This window comes from Camponotus vicinus, unplaced genomic scaffold (assembly GCF_025532165.1).
Source record: "Camponotus vicinus isolate PSW18456_S1 unplaced genomic scaffold, iyCamVici1.0 SCAF_4, whole genome shotgun sequence".
NCBI lineage: Eukaryota > Metazoa > Arthropoda > Insecta > Hymenoptera > Formicidae > Camponotus > Camponotus vicinus.
Genome location: NW_028141976.1, coordinates 18,647,180 through 18,670,226, shown reverse-complemented (window position 1 = coordinate 18,670,226; position 23,047 = coordinate 18,647,180). Strand labels below are relative to the sequence as shown.

The 23,047-nt window shown below is 30.2% G+C and overlaps 1 protein-coding gene and 1 long non-coding RNA gene across 4 annotated transcripts in view; both read right to left on the bottom strand.

Moving 5' to 3' along the window:
* Glurb (metabotropic glutamate receptor B) overlaps positions 1–22,081 on the bottom strand; it is a 149,944-nt gene extending 127,863 nt beyond the window's left edge. Inside the window, exon 1 of the mRNA XM_083096054.1 lies at positions 21,815–22,081. The gene's annotated coding sequence lies outside the window, so the exon portion shown is untranslated. The remainder of the gene's footprint in view (positions 1–21,814) is intronic.
* On the bottom strand, positions 2,858–6,370 carry LOC145970969 (uncharacterized). 3 transcript variants are annotated; one of them, XR_014438706.1, is made up of 3 exons: positions 6,153–6,370; positions 3,076–3,189; positions 2,858–3,011 (listed from the first exon to the last, which is right to left on the bottom strand). It is a non-coding gene; the product is annotated as an uncharacterized LOC145970969 (long non-coding RNA). The 3 variants fall into 3 exon arrangements; XR_014438705.1 differs by having other exon boundaries at positions 3,113–3,189; XR_014438707.1 differs by lacking the exons at positions 2,858–3,011; positions 3,076–3,189 and adding an exon at positions 5,842–6,094.
* Positions 22,082–23,047: the final 966 nt, after the last annotated feature.

The following is a 23,047-nucleotide window of genomic DNA, read 5'->3' as shown; positions in this document are numbered from 1 at the left end:
AATAAGCCTATACTAGTGGGTTTTTTGAGGTTATGGCTGAACCCAGACCCGATGGAGCTGAATTGACCTCGGATTCGGATTCAGCGACCCCAAAAACATATAATTAGCATAGTGAGACCTCCAGGTCAGAAACTTTTTTTTTTTTGTGGGGCTGTGTTATCCATTATTCGTTTTAAAGCTACCTACGCATATTTGACGTTGTAGATTTCAACGTTTCTTTTCACTTTAATAACGTGATGAAGAAGTGCCTTTGTCCAAGACTGAGTTGCACTACATATGTCAAAAACAGTTATAAGATTTTGCAACCCTTCGGGGTATTCTCTAGCGAGAGATCCTGCGTTATCTACACGGGCTCTTTTATATCGTCGTATCACGACAAGAATGTTAAACGAGAACTTTATGTATATGTGAAAACGTCACAGCAAAGAATAAAAATGTTTTTCATGGGGTATCATATAAATGTATTGTATGCATCAAGATTGCGTGTAATATAGGAAACAATTGTTTTGCAATTCGATTAATTTATTTTATATTGATTTCTTAACATTTTCGTTTATCATCATTTCTTAAAATTCATATTTATACAATTAACTGAGAATGATTAATTAAAAATTTTTGTGAGTAGCAGCAAAGGTATTTCCAATCGGCGTTAGGACGCAGTGGAATAACAGAACAATTCTAGTGCGATTGTTCAAGAACCGTGATTCATCGTCTTCGTATTACGTCGTATCGAAACAAACAGTTACAACGTTGCAATGACAAAACAAATGATTGTTTACTATACCGGAATTGTCCGGTTGTTTCATGATTCCTGACGAACTAAACTCGACCACGATAGCATCCACGATGTAGAGGAACTGATCGCACTATCGACATCGAGTACAAGATTGCGCGTGTCGTGAAACGATAAATTGATGGCATGTTTGCTTTGGTGCAGTTGGAACGACAATGAGCGTCCAAGCTTGTATCAAGGGATCAACGTAAATATTCATTAAAAAAAAAATAAATTTACGTGAGATAGAAGTGTACCGGCAATATTATAAATTTTTAGTAGGAATAAATTAAATTAGAAGAGCATATACATATGTTAGATAGTAAATGTCATTGTGTTTTACTAATTATAAATTTTATTAAATCAATTAATATTTATAGTAAAAATGTTTTTTTTTTAATGTTAACGTTGAAAATCTCTTCAAATTGTAATATTTTTCAGAAAACATTTCTAGAATTATATTTGTGTACAGAATTTGTGTATAGAATTCTTTGTTCGGATTTGATAGGAAAGATGCATAGATAAAATCTATAAAAGCCGCGGGAATAAAATCCATTTGATCTTTCAATAAATATCTTTCAAGTTCATAAATCTCGGCTTTTTTCAGCGCTAGCTTCTTTAAAGCTACCAGATATTGACTTACGCATGCACTTTTACTTTCACAATTACTTCGTGAAGAAAAATACATGGCATAAGATTAATAAGCGGCGTGTGAGAGTAAGTATAGAGCGAAATGTATGTGTGTTAGATCGTTTATCAAAGTTTGTTCCGATTACGATGCAGCTATCAAATGGAAAGCATAAATTGAATATTGTTTAAGAACTTTGATATGTATGAGTAATTTATCAAAGATTCAGGCGTAAATAGAAATACTAAAATAGAAAGAAGAGAGATATATTTATAGTCATAGCGCTCTTCTTATCGTGTTTATTGCTACATATTCGAGATATGTCTTCTCGATGTACTTTCAAGAGACAATATTTTTATATATTTGGGATATATATGCGTTTTATATACATACATATATATTAAACATAAAAAGAAAAGAGTCATGGTCTTGGAGAATCGATACCATCTTTCGTTCCTCAAAAATATGACGCAATATTGAAAATTCACTGAAAGAATCACTGAAGTGTAAAGTACTTTTTATTAGGACTGAAGAGCTTTTTTTTTGTCTTTTTTTGCAGGTTAAAGAAGAAGAATCGTTATATACTGATAAATTTTTTGCTTATCAATGTACTCGAAATTCCTCTTTTTTTTTCTTTAAAAATCGATCGCTACAACCGTTCATTACATCGCGAACAATGTAGTTGTCTATTTGCAATCGTCAGAGCGTTTCCGATACAAGTCGAGAGGGAAGGAACTCTGATTTGCTCCGGGTTGTTCGTTAGTAAGTTTCGCGTGGATTCTCTACAGAATGTGAATTGATATATAGTCAAATTTAATAAAAAATTTAAATCTCATCTAAAATTTTTTCTAAACTTTTATATTGTTTAACGAATAAATTCATATGTATAATGATATATAATGATTGTTAATATAAATAATTCATACAGTACATATATTTTATTAGGATGTATATATATATATATATATATATATATATATATATATAATTAAAAATATTTTCAATCACGTGTCTGTATACATATATCATTCAATGAAAAAAAGCCATCCATATTCAGTACAATAAACTATCTTGATATTTCGCTAGATTTTACAATAACTTTTTTTTATGTAAAAATAAAAATTTCATCTCGAGATGATCTTCATGACTTTGTATTACGCTCGAATTGATATTTATAACATAAAATGGAACTCACTAAACTTTATCAATGGCTTTCATATGTGGAAAAAATAAAAGGTTGACTCGCAGGTATTGAAACTCGGGTTTTTTTTACAGAATTAATTTTTTACACTTAATCATATAGAACAATATAGACAGAAGAAAAATGTTTCAAATAAATTATTCAGAAAAAAACTATAATTTTATTATATATATTGTATATACGCGTATACATTTCTTTCAAACAAATCTTTTTTGAATTTTTAGAAAGTTAATGATAAAAATGTATCTTTAGAAAATATATATAGCATGTTTTCGTATGCACTACATGATTTCTGCAACGCCATCCTCTTTACACCGTGTCATTCCACTCGGCTGATCTGCGCCACTAGCGTCGAGATGGGACATCTATCTTTCTTTTCTTTTTTTCTGGGATGGCTGAAGGCCATCAGCCTGGAAGTGCGAGATGAATACATTGCTATTCCATGAAAGACACTATGAAATGCCAATATTTTACCTTATGTACATTTTCCAGAAGCCACACAACGACTCACCTGTACAGTGCACGTATGGCTGATGTAAAAGCTATCTTTCGCGGAATTTATCTGTATCCTTAGGAGATTACAGCTCTCTGAAAAGATAAGACATACTTTCACCTCACCTAACATGAATTAACACAAATATGATTGCTGATTAAATACTAACGTTGTTGGTCAATACTAATCGATACTAAGCTTTCTTAATTCTGTATTTGCAAAAGATTTTTGAATTCTTGAAACATAGCTTATCTGTTCAATGTTGCTATCTTTCGAGCAATATAATGTTCTTATTTAATTAATTAATTATTATTAATTTCTTTAAATTATTAAGTTACATATTATTGGTTAATTTATATTTTATTTGTCTTAACTTTATATGTATTCTTTTATAATTACATTGTAGAATGTATTAATTTTTGCCCTTTATGTATGCATTTTGCATTCTAAGATATTTTGTAAATCTATGCAACAATACACACACACATATTAGCATGGATATAATAGAGTATGTGTATCACACACTTACATATATATTTTATAAGATAAAAAGATTGGACTTTTTTCCAAAGAATGAAAAAATGCGAAAGCTTCCATTTCCTAGAAGTAGCTGCTATCTCACGACGATCTCAAAGAGAATAAGTAACAAACCAGAGATAGAAAAAACAAAAGATATATAATCATATGTTTAATATATTCCACAAATACTGAATCTTCATCATAGAATTCTTTATCTCTTTTAATAATCATTTAATTATTTTAATAATTGTTGCTTTATATGCTTTTTACGTCATTTCTTAATGGATAATTGGTACTTATATAATAAGCAGATTGAAGATTCAATTGTTAATTCTGATTTAGTTGTATCGAGTTACATAGTAAATAATCTTTTGAACATTTTGTATTGATTATTCTCTCTCTCTCTCTCTCTCTCTCCCCCCCTCTCTCTCTCTCCCTCTCTCTTCAAAATACTATAACTTTATTTGCTAATTAATCATACTTTATACCATATTATTATTATTCAATTTGAGTCAATGTATACATATGATATTGCATTATTTGTGTGTGTGTATGTGTATGTTAGTGAAGAAGAAACGGGGAAAAATTAAATATAATTGCAATTTTATAATCAAATAAAATTGCAATTATATTTAAACGCGAATAATTTCGATTCACAAAAAATAGAATTTCTGATTAATTTATAAAATGAATAAAGTCATTTGATGTATATTTAATAGTAGAAGTTTTGTGGAAGTTCTACAGAGGACGGATGAGAATGACAGAACGATATCGATAAGAAAAATTAAAATCATCGAAAGAACTTTGAGGGTTACTGGTTGGTTTAGTCGTTTCTATTGATATGAAACGAATAAAAAAGTTTAATAGCTATGGCCGGGGCAGATGGGATCTAAAGGGAAATGGCATAGTATTGTACATCAGTGTCAAGAGTTATATGAAAAAAATTCGACTATTTAAATTGACTCACATTCAAAGCTATATCGCTTTTCCCGAGAAAGAAATAGTCTTCTGTTTGATCACAAAAAAAATTTGGTCGAAATTTATATATATTTTTCCATTCTCGTATCGTGAATATGGGGTGTTTATTCGCCAGAAAAAAAATTTATTTTTAATTTAAAGGATTGTATGAAAAAAAGAAGTCTTTCTTTCTTTATGCATCGAAAAATTGGCTATTAAAAAAAATGTAAAATAATATCATGACGATTCATTTATGTATGAAAGATATTAATTTTACATAGGGATAATGTTTTACATCGTGAGCGAAAGATATCTTAAAAAGAGAAATTGTTTTTTATATATCACACATTCTTTTCCATTTTCCTTTAATTAATTTATGTGATTTTTAATTCAATTGATAAATATTATATCTGCTAACATTGTATGTATCTGCTAATAAGACAAAAAGTTTTTCTAAAAAAGAAAAAGAAAATCTTATTTCTTTTTCTTTCCAACATTTCGCGTTCATCCGCCTGCCGCAAATACCGCGAATGTGAAACTATAAAGTGAATCCTTGTTTACGATGTCGAATGTACAATGGAACGCTCTGGATATCGCCGCGAGCGTATATTCACGCCTTGAAGGAAGTTGCGCAGACTCTCTGGGTAGATCTTTGTCAAAGTATCGCCAGGAGAAATAGATGTAAATTAAATGAGTCACTTTCTTCGATTGAAAATGTTATGTAATTAATGTAGTTAATCACATTCAAAATGTAAATATTGCTTATAAAAAATTGCATAAAATATGTATAACCTAGATCTGAAAAATATAATGTGTTCAAGTTATATGTCTGATGACATTCAGTACCAAGTTTTAAAGTTGTCGATTTTCGAAATAGTTTTTGTGTGCGAAATTTATTTCTATATATTTTGAATATGCTTAATCTTCTTTTTCTTTATCAGAAGGAAATTCTAATGGCTCTTTAATAATATTATATTTTAAAAGATTTTAATTATTTAATTTAATTAACCTAATACAATATATGGTAAAATATGAAATTTTAAAAATAATATAATGAATATGGGAAAATATTTTATTTTAGCTTGATAATATTTTAGATATAACAAATATAATAAAATAAATATAATAAAATAAAAATATAACAATTTTTTATAAATTTTAACAAATATAATGTTATAATTTTTTGCCTACAGAAACTACAGCTGCATTTCTGAGAATATAATGCGTTATAAGAAATTCAGTGAAATTTTTTACTTCGTTTCTGGTATTATAACAGCTTGTATAAGTCTATATTCATTCATATTCTCACTTAATTAATGAATTATTATCTGTACTTTCCTCTCGACAAACGTCATCTACAGATGCAGTGGAGCATAGCAAGTGATAATTTAATATCTTTAGTGTAAGATCTTGACACACACGAGAGAGAACCTTGTGACCGCATTTCATGAAAATGATCGATGACGTTGCATCGTTACTATGTAGAGCGATTGTATTTCACTCTTCGTATAGGCTTTAAGGCACCTGTCGCAGTTTCGTTAATGCATAACATGGTCCTTTGTATGTGCACCAATCTCTATACCATAGTTTACGTCGATACATGGGTACGATACACCATCCTTTGTCTCTTGAAAGAGGAACGTTGCTCTCAAGCGAGCCGAGGAACATTGAAATTTATCGAAGAGATATGGTATGCACGATTTATTTATGGACATAAATCTTTGGATCATCTGTTAGATGTTTGTTGACCGATATTTGTTGGCTGGATGGACATTAATTTCGTTAGATTTTTATAGACTGTTTGCTTTTTGTTTCCGTATCAACTGTGGAGGATCGAAGATATATTCGCGCTCGTTCGCGGTAGATAGATTTATCAGTGATTCGAGCTGATTTGAACGACGAGAGAGCTTAGAATCACGCGCTAGTTTGAATTATTGCACGACTGATAGTTAGTATTATTGATATAATGGCACGGTTTTAATCTAATAAGAATAATTATAATGAGATCGAAGTGTATATAAATATTAATTAAATGCACATATGTAGTGTCAAAACATAGTTGCATATTTTTATGCAAAATGTTTTAGGATGAATCAATAAAGTTTGTTGAAAATTCATATAATGTTTTAGTAGATTGTCTCATTTAACGTGTAATTTGAAATTTTATACTATGCTGATTTTTTGCATAATAATGGATTAAATGGAAAATTTATGTAACATTAATTTAAATGGCTCATTTATAATGCATAACGTTCGGGTTTTATAACATACGATTTTTATTAAAATTTAAATTATTTTATTTTTTTAGAATCTTAATGGTTGCAAACTGAAGGTAAAATGATAGAACCAATTATTTTTTCATTAAAAGTTCATATAAATTAAGATTCCATAGATATTCTTTCGACATAAAGATTCTTTTTAATATGAATGTTAAAATTGACATTTCTTAGATTTTTGTACGGAAAAAATGTCAGAAAGAAATATAAAAAGAGTATATATATACAAGCTTTTTCGGAAAATACAAACTTTGAAGGTATATAATTATATATAAAAAATGCATATTTCAAAACTTAAATTTGTTTTTCTAGTTTTTTCAGATACCATACATCTTTCTTTTTCGATTAATAATATCATTTTTTACAGAATAAAAAATATAATTTGGGAAAAATTTTTATGATTTTAAACATTAAAAGCATATAGTATATGTTTGTAATTTTCGAACAATTTTCTCATATTTTATTGTTTGCGTAATTTGACTTTTCATGTTTCAATATATATGTATAAAGATTATTTATTATAATACGAATGGGATAAAATAGGAAAAAAAAGTATTCTTAATGATTTACTGTAAGGTTGCCTCGTCTATTTTTTGTTTCTTGTTCTCTCACGTTTGTAGAAATGTGAAAAGATGGTAGATACTCGGGGCGAATTATTATCACAAATTCTCTTAACATCTTGCCTTGACCCTCGTTAATTTAGATGTCTACATGTCTGGTTGAATTATCATGGAAAATTTCTAAAAATTTAGTCGCAACATACAACATTAGTCGTGATATATGACAGTAATCCAAATGATATGTACTAATATATAATCTTTTTATTAAAGAAATGAGTTGAGTTTTAGTTAATAAGAGCTATTTTAAAGCATAATAAATATGAAAAAATAATTCAAACATTAAACTCCCAATTTTCAGTTGTTTTCTTTTAAATCGCAAAACGTGACATTGATGTTAATTTAAAATGAATGAAAATATGCGTGGTGTGTGTGTGTACGTGTAATATAAAATTTTCTCAAACTATAACATTCCACTATTACTGTAAGATCGATAATTAGCATTATTATATCGCATCAACATTATTTATAATGTATTGTTCTAATGTACATATCGTTAAAGTTTCATCGATTTTCGAAGTTTCGTCGATTTTAGCGAAATGCTATAAATTTTCTGTGGAGCTTATGTAAAATGATTTATTAGAGTTTTAAATAATTAATCTTATATATACCGTTTCTGTAACTCTTATTCACACAACTGCCTATGGAATCATGTTTATTTGATTAACTATTAAACAAATACAACTTTGTGACATATTATTATGTATTGCATTAAGTATTTTCACAAAATAAAATTATGAAATAAAATTAGAAAATTTTAATATTCAATAAATAGTGATACTTTCTTTATAAATATATATCTTTCTTTATAAATATATATATTTTTAATTGTTCTCTATATTCTGTTTTCTTATTGTATACTACTCAATATTAATATATACTGCATTTTGACATGCTACAAATATATCAATTTGCGTTATTAATGTTTAATGCGTTTAAGTACAAAAAATTATGAAAGTTTTTTTAAAAATTATGAACGTTTTTCATCTCTAACGTGTAGAACGTGCAGTAGTAGGTTTATTATATACAGTGACAACGCCTGTTGCACGATTTATAGTCTCGTTTTAAGACGAAAGAGAGAGAGAGAGAGGGGGGAGAGAGAGAGAGAGACGCCGTTTTGCTTATGAAAGTTGTTAAACTGCCGTGACAACATACCACGAAATAGGTATGTGAAATGGAAATAGAGATTTTTCTTAAGGTAGAAAAAAATAGCGCAGAAAAGAGTTTTAACTTACTGTTAGATATATTTACTTTCTCAACAATTACATACGTAAGAATAATTTCTAAACTCAAAAAAATAAAATGTTTTTTAAAAAATTCTTGGGACTTGTATTTATATTTGTTGAACTGCTTCCACAATTTGAAAATTCCCCATTTTTCTGTTGATCGAAAATATAAGAAAATCAATTGAAAATTTAGATGATTCTCTTCAATGGATAATTTAACTGATTGATGTTTTTGAAAAGAAAACATGGATCATTACTCTACATAATACATCACAGAAACAGTCTTTTGTTCGGCGAAATCTGCATATAAAGACTATGTCGTAAAAGCCGACGATTTAGTTAAAGAACGCGGCATACAATCGGAAGATCATTATTAGAGAATACGAGAGGAGATGCTCCAAAATGGAAATTGGGGAAATGTCATTACGCAGAATAAAAGACTTCGCTTGAAATCTTCTTATGAGATAGAGTATTTTTTTAAACATCTTCGCTTTGTTTCAATCATGATGCCTAATAGTATATGTTTGATATATATTTAATCTTTATCTTATTCGCATTAGTTTTGATTAATGCAAGATCGAGAATTATGTTCATCTATCATGTTTTATTTTCATATGAGAAGAGTAAACCGCAATGGACAATGATATATCAGATGTCATCTATTAAATCATTCGTTTCAAGCTTACATTCATGGATCTGATGCATTTGATGCTAATATGATGCATTAGATGTACCAGACGTTGCATTTACACGAATCATGAATCATTGATCTACGATATCTCATGGGTATAATAAAATATTGGTTTATACGAATTTTAAGCGTCATTTATGATATCTATTATTTTTCAAGTGTGCGCATCACAAATAATATGGCATGTAAACAAAGTGTTATTATCAAAAAAATTTTGCGCATGAACGCTACAAGTATAAAAATCGGCATCACATCTATACATAAATTCAATCGATATTTTCTTCTTTCAAAAACGTTAAATATATCGTCGCTTCATATATTCAAATATTATATCTTCGTATATACAAATATTTTGTGAATACTTCTCGTTAGAAACGGCAGCTTTCGGAGAATTCAATTTAATGATGATATGTAGTTGTAAAAATATTTTCTTTGCTTTTGCGCGACATAGCATTATTCAATACAAAACATTAACGTATGCATTAAAAGTGTATGAACTGAATAAATGATTGCCTGGTAAGCTCGACGGTAATCAATATTGCATACTGGAAATTCTCAAAATTATTTACAATGAAATTCAATGGATTTGTCATGTTTTTCTTTAATATTCGAGAATGCTGATAGATCGATTCAATAATTAAAGCTTCTGAATATTGTTCTGAATATTGTGAATACAGTTTGGAATATTGTCAGCTCGAATTTTAATTAATTAACGTTCACCAGAAAGCGGATAAATTTCTTTACAGAAATCCTTTATTTTTAATACATGTCTTTCTGTATTATATTAACAAATAATAAATTGAATTTTTAAGTCTCAGTTTTTAAAAATTATATTTTAAATATTATTTATTTTCTAAAATTCAGTTTACTGACAGCTTTAGATGAATTTTTGATAGTTCCGAATGTTTCTCATTTGATGCCATTGTATCCACGTCCATCGAAAAGCGAGAAGATCGTCTGCTAGTTTCAAAAGGAAGGAGATCCATTTCTTGCCATTGAACATTTCATTCGCCTTATTAAGCACAAACGTCTTCCGATCATCTTGTGATAGTCTTTTGCAGTCCAAAGAACAAAGGCAATATGTTAGACGTTAGATGGTTGCATCGTGTTTCAATGATACTGCGAAACATGAAACGAATAGATCATGTGATCGTGAGAGTGTAATTGAAAAATGTGACGGTGATGTTCGCAAAATTTGCATTAATCGATTTTGGTGTAAGCGTCCTTACACATGTAAATAGAAAATGTAAATGGAAATTGTAAAATGTAATTGAAAAATATAATTGTGTGTATATACGTTTAGAATAATATATCAAAACATTTCCGTTTTTTTTTTAAACAGTCATCAAAAATCATGAAATAAAGATGTGTAACCTCGGTTTCTAATATATATATTAATTTCAGAAACAGTAGATACTATTACTCTGTAAAACCGTTTTAAATTGTTGAAAAAGATATTTGTAATTTTATATAAAATATAATTTTTAAGACAAAAAATTTTACTAAATCCATGATTGAAAATAATTATTCCATCAATAGTCATGCAATCGCAAATGAGGAGAGTTATGTAATAGTAAAAGTATTGTCCTAAAAAATCCGTTTACTTTTCCATTTCCATTATAAACAGTTTAATGAAAAACATAATATCATATTGAGAAAGCCGAAATTCCGTTAGCACATCAAAACTCATTAATTTCGCGTTGAATAAATAAAAAGATAGATATAGTAATATAATAGATATATATAATTTTACACAGTTTTTTTATAAAGGATACAGACCTAATGGCTGTACACACCACTGGGAGCCGTAATTTTTCTCCAGATATTCACTCGCTTCATCCTTATACTATTATACATTTGCGATATAACAGCAATATTTTCCAAATTTTGATTTAATCAGTTATTCCGTATAATATTTAATGCTCGTATTATCTATAATATATAATTTATTACATTGTGATTATAACTATAAATATTTTATAATCATTTGTTTGGAACTTGAATTAATAGGCAAGTATTAAATAGCGAGGACGAAAATAATCATCACAATATATTTATTTTTACCAAATATCGCTAAAATAAATGGAAATTAATACACTAAATCTCAAATATTTTGATAATAATTATGTAATTCGGCTATTCTCATAATAAACTTGTTTGTCGTTTAACTATATTATTTTATTTTCTTAATCTTTATTATATAGATATTCTTTAATAGTACATCAAATTTTAATATGTGGATTTAATATATTACAAAATGATACAAAGTATGTTCTATGCCTAATTATTTTTTATATTATTATAAAAATTATATTTTAAAATTCAAATTGTATTTTATCTGCAAAATGTTATATTAACATATTTTATTAACATAATTTATATATTATGTACAAATTTATGAAATTATAAAACGAAATTGCGAATGATGCTCCCGAATATCCTGGATCTTAATGATATATTGCATGATATAAAAGAGATTCATTGGATATGAGATAAGAGAGAGAGTTAATAAGACAACATACATAAGCGTGCAGTTATTTTTTATAGAAGGTAGTTCTAGTGAGATTAATATCAATTAATGGCTTAATAAAAAATCCAAGAATGTAATATAAGCTTTTTGCTGATCCATGACAAAAATGAAGCATGATCTTGGAATTAGTGTGCCGAGCATTAATGTTGTATTTTGGGAATCTTCGCGATATATTTAACTATCTTTTGTTTCTAACTATTCTCTTTGGTCGTGCTTGAAAAAGCGAGTGATTAAGATTGATATGATAAATCAGTACTGCGGTATTTTTACGAAGAAAAATTGATAGGACAATTTCGAAGAATACTCATCAGCAGAATTTAAATTTCAAAAATAGTTTATGAAAAATATAACTCTCTTTCTCTTTATATGTTAATATTAAAGCTGTATGTTATTTTTTCTATAATTAATTATGTTTCGTTGAAAATATGAACTGTTATTTTTTTATTGATAGCATTGTTGATTAAATTGAAAAATTTTTTAAAATGCTAAAGAAAGACTGCTAGAATTAAAAATGCTACAAAGAAATACATTTAAAAGAACAACAAAAATTTAATTCTATACGTGAATAATAGATTATTACAACTACATTCTATGTAGTAGAAATTTATATTGATACATAATATGTTTTTATTGTGGAAATTTTTCTATCTTATAAAATATCAAATGAAATTATGATGATAAATAATTTTTAAATTGTATAAAAAAAGTTTGTCTTCAGGAAAACACATTACATTGTTTTAATATGTCCGATCTCAAGTGACACAATGTGGTAAAGAAATTAACAAAAATTATTATGTCAAAAAACATTTTCATAATATCCAAAATTACTCAATAATTTTATTTATTCAACATTTTTTTCACAAATGTAGTTAATTGTTACATTCAAAATATTGATTATATTATAATGTTAAATTATAAACTGCATACAAATTGTATTTTTTTAATAAAATGTTGTTATGTTTAATTATATGTACTGTGACGTTGCCGTCCCGACGCGCGTCCATCCGCCCCGGGAATCTTCACGGGGCGCGAGCCGAGCGGCCGCGCCAGAAAAAGATTGAGAGAGAGCCGTGTCGAAATCTCCGGAGAGACGAGCCATTATCCTTTGTCGCGCTAGTACTAATTATTTTTTGTATCGTTTTTGTACGTCGGGCAACCCGCCGGAGGAAAACCAGAAGAGGCCCAAGAGGAATCATTACGACAGCCGATACGACAGCGCCGGAGGAACAGAGTCTCGGGTGGAGATCGCCCCCTTCAAATAAAGGAAGGAAATCAGCTGTCTTGAGGGCCAAAATAACCGGGCCGGATCGGCGCCACCCTCAGAGGAGGGAGGACGGAAAATCTACCTCCGGACGATCAGGGATACCAGGATCGCCGAAAGTCAGCAATTTTAAATTATCGGGGCCGTTACGGCCCCCGATACGGCGTTGTCGCGGGGCGCAGTAATACCTCGCGTGTCGCGGCGCTATTGGCCGCTAATCCGCGCACCCCTGCGCGCAGAATTGACGCCACTATCGACCCTGGATCGCGAGATCCAGGGAATCATTCTGGTGCGGGCGCTCTCCACAGATAGTCGCTAAAGATTGTCGTTATCGTTTTGTGTTCGTTGTCGAGATCAAGTTGAGAGGACGAGCCGAGGATCATCCCCTGGTCACGGGAGAAAGTATCGGTGAGGTTGCCCATCGCTAATTGTACGCCACGTACGCGATTCTGTCCGCGGACCGGCCGCTCTGTCGCCGTCGCCATTTTCGTGTCTCGTTGTCGCTCGGGCATTGTACCGAGCTCGCGATTTTCGTGTATTTCGGGCGACCGGAGACAAGCGACCGAGGCATCAAGGACGATCGTAACGTAGGCCGTAGCTGATAAGGAACCGTTCGTCTCTCTCCGGGATTCGGGGTGTCGTAAAACGCGTAGTGACCGGCTCTCGTATATCGACCACGTGCGCGGTAAATCGCGGGGAATGCGTCCGCTGTCCGTGCTGTCGAAAAGAGTTGTCGAAACCGCGTAAGACGTCCCCGCAATCGATCTCCGGGCAATTTTCGTCTGTAATTAGCGTGTATGTGAGCGTGTGACCGTGTGCGTGTGACGACGTGGCAAATGTCGTGCTATCCTTGTCGCTCTTGATACTGGTACGAATTGCGTTTATTGCGTGGTATTTGCGTGGTATTTGTCGTACGTTGGAGTGTGTCGCGGTGCATAATAGATTAAGAAAGTGTCGAAATTCGAGGGTTTCGCGTAGATAGAAAGCGGTACGCCGAAAAGAGGCGAAGCGGCGTCCGACGGCTATCGAATTCCGAGCGAATCGATCTTGCTCGTAGCAAGCGAGATTTTTCGTCTTCGCAAATCGCTTGATTACTATCGCTCAATTATTAAGCCTCATTTCAAACATAGTGCTGTCGATTAAAAGAGCGAGTGACAAAGGGAATAGATCTGTTAAACGCGTCTTCGAGGAGATTGTCGAAATTTCCGTTACGCTCTCGAAACGCCGTTCGGTATCGCAAAGTCCGGCCATAAAAACGGGCCTGGAGGACGATAAATATCTCCGCTGTCTTATGATCTCGATTTCGTGCTATTGTTATCATCGCTGTCGATCTGTTGTACGTTATTTCAAATCTTCGCATTTATGTTAAACTCAGTTATATTTCGTTAATTCAGTCTCGCTAATTTATGTCATTATTACTACTTCTTTCTAGAACTTGTTATTTCTTTCACTTTATATTCCTTTCTATTATATTTCTTTTATTTAAATAAATTCGTTACATTCTCTTTTATATTAAATTCGCGTAATTTATTTGAGTGTTCGTTTCTCGTGTGTTAAATTCCGTTGTGTTCGTCAATTTTAGTAGTCACCGACAGCTTCGCATAAAATAATTCTAGATCCTTTTCAACGGACCCTGCCCCTCTACCGTTAGGTGAGCTGGTCGGCCCGTGGCGAAACAGGCTAACGTTCTTCGCGCTATTCTGACGATTTTGCGAATTGATACGTGGAAGACCGTATCTGGCGCCCAACTTCGAGATCTCGAGTCGGCCTTCGCTTCGCCGCGGCTCGCGCGAGAACACCCTCCATCTGAGTTCCTCCGAGCGCGAGTATCTCTATCCACCTTGTGTCTTTTTTTTTGACGGCGTTTTCGCTCCCCATTAGCATCCTCCTCTCCAACACCCGAGGAGGATCGAAAAATTAAAAATAAAAAGACGTCGCAGTACTTTTGAATAAAAAATAACAATAATGTGAATTATATTTATAATATTAAATGGACTGTTTAATAGATTTTAAATTTCAAAATTTTAATTATACAATTGTTCTCGTGAACAATAGAGCTAGAAATTCCGAATTGGATTTTATTTTACTTTAAATTATTAGAATATATATTGAGATCGGAAGACAAGATGCGCGAGCTCACTCTTTAGCTACATAGAAACTTATTCGATTAAACTTACCGATATCTCGTTTAAAAATTCTTTTCACAAAAAGAAACTAGTTCTATTCAATAAAATATAACTCTCTCAGGATTTATCAGTTTATCTTTTGATACGCATTTAATACGTTAAATTTTTATCATCATTGATTGAGTAAGATTTGGTAAGATATATGAGAGTTATTATTTCGCTGAATTATCTCTCTTAAATACTTGCGAAAGTAAATAGTATTATATTTAACAAAATATGATAATAAATCTTTCTCAAGACCAACTGCTTGATATCATGATTATTAAAGACGCTAATTTGTTTTCTTATAAAAGAACATGTAATTAAAAGAGAATAATTGTTTTTCTTAAAAAAAAGACACTTATGCGAATAATCATAAGATTGAAATATGACTTTCATATTTCATTGTATGCAAATTATGTGAAAAATGAAAGATCTTATACGATATTTTTGGCGATATGAAACTACCGCAGAGAGCATTCAGCATTTCAACGCAGCCGTCGGATATCAAAAGCAGAACGAATGCAGACTCGTGTGCAAATCCAATGTAGGATAAGCGAACGATTTAACGTTTTCTATATTCAGAAAGAACTCTAATCCGTCATCGCGATAAAAAAAGTAGAAAATGTAAAGCTGTGTTATTCATCGCCATTTATCAATCCATTATAAATGTAGTTGTGTAATTCGCTAGAAAATCACCTTAAGATAATTTAAAGGATCTTCTTAATTTCAAGAAAAGGATTTAAAGGAAATTTTTTTGTGTTATTTATTGTATATTTATTCTTTAAAGAATTGTATATTTATATTCTTTATTATCTATTATCTATATTCTTTATTATAATATTGAATTTAAAATGTTATATAAATATTATTATATTATAGATAATTATAAAATTACCATTATAAGTTTTTAAAATTTTATTCATTTTTTTCATAATAAGTAGAGAGAAATAATTTATTTATAAAATATTTCGCGAGGTCATCCATATATAATTATAGAAAATTGCAATTTCTCTACAATAATGCAGAATTATTTTATAATTTTAAATTTTATAATTTTGATTTTATATAAAGGCAAGAAATTTTTTCTGACGAGATCTAATTTTTAATTAATTGGAATTTACAATTGCGATAGTTGGAAAAAGCTTTCAAACAGGATTTGAAAATAATGAAGGTTCTACATTGTAGTTTCAATTTCGAGTTTAATCGCATTTTCATCACGCTTACGTAATTATTTCCAAATAATGTCACATCCTTCTCGGAAATGAGGCGTTACCACAAAATTATATTATGAACCATTGTTATTATATTCGAGGTCTAATCGAGGATAATCATTGGCAGTACGCAGAATTGACTCTTTGATAATATTTGTATTGTTGATGTAACCTAAGCAATAATGTTTTGACAAAGTATTACATTGTACCCATTATTTTATACCTGGATAATCCAGGTTCCATCGTGTTTATTTTATCGCGAAAATATTAGATATAATATAAAAGTTATGTAAACAATTCAATTAAATCAATACTTAGTCTCTACCATGAAGTTGAGTAGAAATATTTTTAAAGATTATTTTTCTTTACAAATAGAGATTTACAAAAATGTATAAGAAATAAAAGATAACCATACATCTCTATACATATATGTAGAATCATTTATGTAAATTCATTTTTAAAATATTTACATAAATGATTCTACATATATATATATAGATATATGGTTATCTTTTATTTCTATATATATATGGAATATTTCAAATAAAAACTTAGTAACGTAAGTAAAAACAATTCTTGATATTTATGAAAGCATAACAATTTATGAAATTTGTGGAAAAGAAATTATTTAAAATAACAGAGAAAATTCATTTTTTTAATACATAGAATAAAATCACTTTTCTGATAAAAAATAAAATTCAGTGCAGATTCTCAGAGCACATTTTTCTCCTTATAAATTCAAAATTTTCAGAGATGCTAGGATGTTTAAAACTATATTCCGCTTTAATGCATTTTGTATGTAAACCGTACATTATATTGTTGTAATTTTGGATTAAGTTCTAACATACAACTATTTCTCATTTGTATGACCACGTCCAAGATTCAATGTAAATCTTTCTATTTGCATTTTCTCCTCATAAATTCAAATTTTCTATCTTCACTTTTCAATTTTTTATCTTCTTTCTTATATATCTCAAATGTAAATGTTTAGGAGAAAACTACAGCATAGTTTAGAAATCATAGCATTACATATCTGAAAATTTTAAATAATTTTCTAAATATTCTGAATTAAATGCATGTTTATATGAATTTAACGCTCGTAGCATTCTCAGGAAGCATCTTATGCGCCGGCAAAACTGTCAACGAGTTAACATGTATATGAGAAATAAAAAAATTGAAAAAAAGAATGACAAATATAAAAAATTTAATAAATGTTCCGGTATGAAATGAAAGTAAGAGAAATGCATGAGAGAAAATTCAACAATCACTTATAGTTTAATAATATAATAGTTTTATTTAAATGATTTTTCTTAGAATTTTTAATAAATGCGTATACGTAATTCTCTAGTAACAATTCTTGGCTAAATATTTGACGTTACAAAAGAAAAACCCAGATAAATAAATTCAAGCTTTTAGATCATCGTCACGGTAGTTAATTGCGTCTGGTTTAAAAGTGACATTGTCGCGTCTAATGAAGTTCGTGCTTCTTTATGTGCATAGAAAGAGTATTCCCAGCAGATTTTTCGCTCATAATAAAGTTTAAAAATGTTAACACAAGTTTACGTGTGCAAAAAATTATGAAAATATACGATAAATTATTATTTTGTTCACAGTACGTTTTAACACAAATATAATACATATAGCTTATAATGGACATGTCAATATGTCGAATATTTAATTTTAACGTTTCTAAATAAGATGTCAATATACAGTCATTTATTGATACATTTTAAATATTTATTTGTTTCAATGATATATTATTATCTTGACGTTTGAAAGATTTATTAGATTGTTGGAGTATTTGAAAGTTACATCATGAAGTTGATTAACCACATATTTAGTAATGAAAGCAACGAGAAACTACGTGGTAAATGTAGGTTCAAAGACGTAAATATACTGTACTGTACATAAATAAACATTTCACAAGTGAGCGCCTTTTATGTATTTTGGAATTAAATCTTGCATGAAATGTAAAGACCAATTAAGAATTGAAATGGCCCGTAAATTTCTGCGGCTACGCTATGCGCTTTTTAATAAAAGGCTCTTCATTTATGCAGGTATCGTACGCGCGATGCATTATAATATGATTGTTAAATACTTGACTATATAGTCCAAATAGATATGCACAATATTTGCGTTGCCAAAGCGGTAAAATAATCGCGGCAATAGTCTTCATTTACGATTAAGTTTCAGAGAATATTGCATGTTTGTAATTAATCGAATATTGTAATAAAAATTTAGCAACTCACTAGCGTTAAAATCAGGAAGATATATGTTGTAATGTTTGTTGCAAAATGCAGGCAGTCCATTATATATTTTTCAATCCTGTTGTTCTTTAAAAGAGAAGCATTTTTATAACAGAGAGAGAGAGAGAGAGAGAGAGACATAACGTAAATATTGAGATATAATGCATGAAAGATAGTTAATAATTATTTTCCTTTATGGATCCACACACAGAAATTAGATTTAATATGTTGCATTTTCAATCAGCATTTATTAATTGTTCTGAAAATATTTGATTAAAAATTTATGAGGTAAAAATTAAAGAAACGTATGCGCAAATATAATATAATTACATGATACAATTAAATATGATACGATTTAATATTGTTCAAACAGTACGGAAGCAATGTCAATTTAGATCGAAACATTTGTCCATATTCTATTTAATTTGTAATTCTTATGAACAATATTAAATCAATTATATATTTGTATCATATTTGCCCATACGTTCCGCGCTTTTGGTTCTTTGCCTTTCTTTAATTTTTATATGATAATTTATCATACAAATCAATTTATGTTACAATTATAAAATTCATGAGATTCATGAAGAATGTTAAATTAGATGTAAAATATATACCGTCGCCTGTTTTCTTAGATAAATTTGAATTATCTCGTATAAAGCTGTGCTCGCATAAAACGTTAATACAATTACTTGCGATAAGAACTGTGAAAGGAGAGACATTGCATTATTAAGATTCCTGTCGTTTTATGAAAATGTTAGAATTTAGATAAATGTTAGAATTAATGAAATTACTCACGAGGATATGCTTTTTTATGATCACCAAGAATCGTTACATGTACTATTTTGTGGTCAAATTTTCTTGTAAGATCGCTCTCATCTCCTTAGTTTTATAGCGACTAGATCGTCTCAAGAGCAAGAGAAGCAATAATCTGGGATGTATGTCAAGGAGTAAGGCTCATCTCTATCGAAATGCATATTCATTTCATCGTCTCGTAAGGTATCAGGTAGTATTATACAAGACAGGCATGTAATTTTCAGTTTTGGAAATAATTTCATGGGAACAACAGCTTGTGTGATTATAAATAGGACTACAATTCTGGCAATTTTTAACTTTCTACTATCGCTGCTTCGCAGTAATACCCTATTCGCTCGAATGTTAATATGTTTTTTAATCCGGCTTTGTAAGTTTAACAGCTTCTAAAACGATAAAACAAATCCGGCGTGCTGCACATCCGTTACGAATCCGCGATGCGCAAGGTGCTGAAAATCCGTAGAATGAAAATGGAGTTTGACTCTGAAAGTTTGATATAAACTCCGTGAAAAAGTTTGCATGTGTTGAAAGTTATTCATTGTATCAATAAGCGTGTCTCTTTATGAAATGAAATATTTAAAATAATTTATAAGAGGACGGTAATAAATGTAGTCATATTATTGAAGAAGAATTTTTCTAGATTTTTTTGCAGCAATATGTATTTCTTTCTTATATATACCTATGACGAAAAGAAATAGAGTACTCTTTCGTCAGCATATCATAACAATCCTATATTTAAGGTTGAGTTTTCTTGAAAGTATGTTACGTGAAACGTTACAATAAATCAGTGTCGGCATACAGTGCTCTTTGCACAAACGCGTACACCTATAGTAAATGTATCTTCTTTTTCTCATAGTATATAATGCGAAGAGAGAAATAGAGAGAATAATGTACTAAGTATATTTTAAATGCAACTATCTCACATTTTTAATAGTGATATAGAAAATTATCATGTCAATGATAAGAACGGCTATTTTTATCGGAGAGAGTGTAATTATTTTGGAAAATTATTAGCAGTCTTCAAAAAAAAGCGAGAGCTTACATTATACTTTTTGAAATAAAACTTTTATATATTTACATAATGTATGAATTTATCGAAAATTATAACGAATTATATATAATAAACATAAAATGTTTGATTTTCTTCCTTTTTCTAATATAATATGTACGCATATTCTATATCTCTTTCAATATAAAATCTTGTTTTTTTGAACGAAAGCAATAATAAAAAATAATAAAAAATAAAGCAACAATGTAAACATAGCTGAGTGCACATGTTGATACTTATATAGTCGGTTTATCTAAAGGCAAGTCTGGAAGAAAAATAGAGAGCCTGCTGGAGCAGGACGGATTTTAGTTGGTACAGCTACTGTGACTCCATCAGAGTAACAAAGCCATGCCGCTACGAAGTTATACCGATAACCAAGGGATAGATTCGGTGTGAGCGTGGTCTCGTTAAAGAATTACTGCGGTCGTAAAAGACCGCGTACGACGATCCTGGGTGCACACCCTAGATCTAAGGTTCACCGTTTCGCCACTTACTTTTTCTTCGACGATTAAATAAAGGTCAATGATTACAGGCCTTTGTAATAGTAGTTAAGATAATATTTTTAGAGAGAGAAATATGAGAAATTTCACTTTTAAATGACATATATAAGAAATTTTCTCTTAATAAAGGAATGCCATTGGAATAAGAGAATTCCTATGCAAGAGGAAAAATTTATATATATATATTTTTTTATAAATTTGTTTTCGACGGTAAGATTTCTGCTTTCTAATATTTGACGGTATATACATTTTTATGCATACAAGCATATCCGCTACATAAAAAAATAAAGCGCAATAAATATTGATATTTTATACAAGTCATACATGTTCTCGGTAAAAAAATTAAATCGCAAAGGTAAGAAAAATAAAAGTAATTCAGCGAGGCTGCCATTTAATCGTTATAATAAAAATTACGCTAACACACAAAAAGATTGAAACATTATTTCAATGTTACTACACATTAAACTAATATTAACTGCACATTTAAGCCAGTATTTACGTCATTCTTGCTTACTTAGCCAATATCGTCGGTATTATTTTGTGTAACTTGGAATTACTGTTTTGTGTTAAATAATAAGCTGTATAAGGGAAATATGTATCTTATAATTAGTTGCTAGAACAGAAGCTTTATATATTCAGCGGAATCAGGATCCTACTTACCTCCGAGTTAAACTTTGTCGCATAATGTTGTCATTCTCCTTCCACGCTAGAGCATTACATTGTTCCTCGTGATACGGATAGCGCTTTATAGCAATTATTTACACAAATAGATTGTTTCGTAAAAAATCTCGAATATATATAGTATCGTTATGAAAGTATTCTCAAAGCATTATCAAGAGTAATGGAAGAAGCAAAGAAGAACCCAAGATAGCTTGTGCAAAATTAAAATCGATTGAATAAATGATAACTATGATAAGGAAATTACGATGTTTCGCTAGCACTGCCAAAGTATTTCGAAAAAAGTAAAATCATACAATCTGATATAATTGTCCACAAAAAAATGAATAAATAATAATTGTTTGTAATAAAATAATGGTTTTTTTAAATATAATTTTGTTACAATTTAATTAGCTAATTTACGCATTGCATAGTAGTAGAATTCTTCTCATTACATATTAATAATAATTTAAAATAAAAAATAATTTAAATTCTTATTGTAAGCAATCTACGAAATGTGTAATAAATAATTGATTTTTGAAATAAATTATATGTTACGAAACTTTTTTACGAGATTGTCAGTCATAATTAGCGCAAATTTTAAAATAACAGTTTCATATTAACACTCCATTCGTTCGAAATCTGTATATAGCACGGAATCTCCGTGTTAAAATTTCTGAAGTTTCATAACGAGTTGCATAACAAGCTTTACGGATTACAAATTAAAGAACACTTCGAGAAGATGATAAATTATGCGAAATTGAATGTCGATTTAAATTGTTCTTCATTAAGTCTGAGGGAGGAACACACCGGTGATTCGACACGCAGATCGATCGGCGAGATATTTCCCCTGTGGTAGTTTTTTCTAAAGGGCGACGCGACTCTCGAGCACGATACGCGCGCAAGATAGGGTCTAACCGAATGTAGCTACGCGCGTACACTGAAGGAACTTGTAGAGCGAGGGCGCCGGCTTGAACCGAACCAACCCCTCTTCCCAGCATCCCACGCGACGCGCGTTCTCTTCGGGCATTCGGGGTGATGGGACTTTTGGACCGATAATATCGTCAATTGTTGAGGGAAATGCACGACAATCGACGAGTGATTGTCATTAGGAAGATCTATGTCTCGCAGATTTCCGTGAGTTAATTGTCTCAACAGCTTTAATTTTTAATGCTGCAAGAGAAAAGCCGATTACGTTATTCGCGCCTGTCTGGATCGGGCCAATTATATTTTACA